Source organism: Pinus tabuliformis, chromosome 3_2, assembly GCF_031772625.1.
Source record: "Pinus tabuliformis cultivar Carrire ecotype Pingquan chromosome 3_2, CPIR1, whole genome shotgun sequence".
NCBI classification, from domain to species: domain Eukaryota; kingdom Viridiplantae; phylum Streptophyta; class Pinopsida; order Pinales; family Pinaceae; genus Pinus; species Pinus tabuliformis.
In genome coordinates, this window is record NC_142302.1 from 112,069,719 (window position 1) to 112,072,532 (window position 2,814).

Below are 2,814 nucleotides of genomic sequence, written 5' to 3' on the forward strand. Positions count from 1 at the left end.
GTGTGTTATCACAAAGTCGCCACACTAAGTCGCCACACTGAGTCGCTGCATGTCAAGAAAAAATAATAATTTTGAATCAATGAAATGAACAAGTTATTTTCTCACTTTTCTGAAGGTATTGATTAATTTTGGACTGATAATGAAAGATGAATGGCTCACTTTTTATTCAAGATTTTTAGCTACAGAGCTGTTCCCCAATTCCGCAGCCAGAAAAACCTCATTGTTCAAATCAGCGTATCTTTCTCATACAAAATCAGATTTTGATGATTTAAGTACCATTGGAAAGATCTCAACAAGATCTATACAATGAGAAATATATCATTAGAGTTTGAAATGGAAAACAATGAAATAAATTGCTGAAAAGAAGCAACATTCAACTTGGGCACCAATTCCAAAGCAGGTATAAATTCTTTTGATTTTTCCTTTGAGAACTTGTTTCATTAATACAAATTCTTTGTTTTGTGTGTAAATATCATAACTAGAGAGATTGATCACCTCTCTCCTTTGATAATCTTACATTCCATTGCAGAAGAAGTATTAGTTTTTTTTGCAGGTTCCAGGAGGAAGGACAAATGACTACAAGAGAATGGTGTCTCTCTAAGAGACCAATTTGTTTCATAAGAGGATGATCAGCAACAAAGAGGAAATATGTTGATGCAAAATCAGATCCAAACACTTGAAAAACTTTCATATATTATTGTCTCCATCACATCCATCCATCACAGCCATACTTCACAATAAACCATTCACCTCATTTTCCTCCATATTTTCCATTTTCATTCACATACACTTTCCATCTCTTTTTGTCCATTCATAACCCACAAATAAAAGCAAGAGGCTCATTCACATGCTTATTGCCATTGCCATTTCTGTTCTCCATTGTCATTTTCCATTTCCATTTTCCATTCCTTGTCATTTTCATTCTTCAAATAAGCCCTGCTTCAATGCAAATTATTGAGTCCATAGTCCTTTGACTCTAATTTCTTTGTAAAAAAACACCTTGAGACTTGCATGCCTTAATGGCAAGTCCTCATGCTAACAAACAATGGGAATACATTAATGTCCCTTGTTCGTTAGATCTTCTAGGTGACTCGACATCAGCAAATTCATTCGTACCTAGCAAGATGTGTTTGGGCATCTTGACTCTCATTGTCATCAATGGTGAGAGTTCTCATGTTGACTAGTGGCATCCATTAATGGCCACTAAGCCAACAATTTCCTACTATGTTCGACATCAGAACATCTTTTCACATAGTAGGAATTGTGCCAATGAGTTTTGAAGACATGAAGACTATTATTTTCAGCATTTTGGAGTAGATTCAGCAAGTTTTATTAGAAGCAATAAAAAGTCATATTATCTCTCTATCCATGACTCCTCTTGATCGGCCACTTGAAGAAGAAAATGATCAGAAGTTTTCAGCCACCACACATACAACTCATCCATTCCAAAGGGTAAGTGAAGGTACGGAATTTTCTAACTTTTAACCATAGAATTCCATAAAAAGCTAGAATGATAATTGTTGGAAAAACATTTCTCTTCCTCATTTCATAAAATTGCCAATACCATCAGTTGGGGGGGGAATACATTCATATTCATATCTTGCCATGTCCATATGATATTTACGAGCTCACATACTTCCAACATATATTAATTATTACATTGCTATTATGAGCATACAATGGCTTTTGAAAAAGTGCTTACAGGATAAATTGAATACAAACAAAATCATGATTGTCACACAAGAACCAACCATCATGTAATCCAATAAAGATATACTTTGAAACAATAATCAAAATATCATTATGCAAAGTTCAAATATCAAAGTAGAAGGCAACAACAAAGAAAAAAAAATGGTTGTAACACAAGAACCAACCATGTTGCAATTCAAGTAAAACACTTTGCAGAAATATGAAGTTATCAAATGATATCATGCAAAGTTAAGCCAAAGCTCAAGGATCAAAAGAGTTAATGTAATATATATTGCATGAGGACATGTAATAGCTTCAATTGGGGGGTATGTTGAGTCTTGAAAATGTCATTCATTTGCATTATACTTTCACTATTATGTCCATTATATCACCTCCATTTCATCTCCATTTTACTACTATGTCACCACATTCATCCCACTTTCATTATCATTGGGCCACCTTTATGTTTTTCCAATCTTTATTATTTCTAAGCATTTTAAGTGAATTTGTGGTTAAACATTAGAAAATAATGTGCATATGCTTATACCTAACAAATGGGTTGAGGTTGTTGACATGTGTAGGTTGAAAGGAGACTTCTAGAAGACCCTTATGTGGCACCCCAAGGCCAAATTCGAATTTGGTTGGAAAGAATCATGGGATCATGAGGATATGTGTCACATCTCCTAATTGTATTGTAACTCTAAGAAGACATGTGTCTTATCAGTTCCTATTCTGATTAGGACTCTAGAGGTAGAGGGAGAGATTCATGGATTTTCATTAATGAGATGGCTCTCATCTTTTTGTATAAATAGGAGATCTCTCTCCTTCATTTGTTAGTCTTCCCTTTTAGTCTTTTCTTAGTCCTTTTAGCTTGTTAGTCCCATGGCTTTTGAAAGCTTTTGTACTTTGTACTTTTGAAGAAATTGAATAAAGCTTTGATGTTCTCAACATGGAAGGAGATGTGAAGTAGATGTCATGGAGCATATTAGGATGTAAGTAGAGTAGATTTCATTTTTTAAATATTGCTTTGTAGAATGTAAGGTAGATTAGATTTTTCATTCATGCAATTTTAATTCATGCAAGTGTGTTTAATTTTGCTTTGATTTCATGACTAATGGCATATGT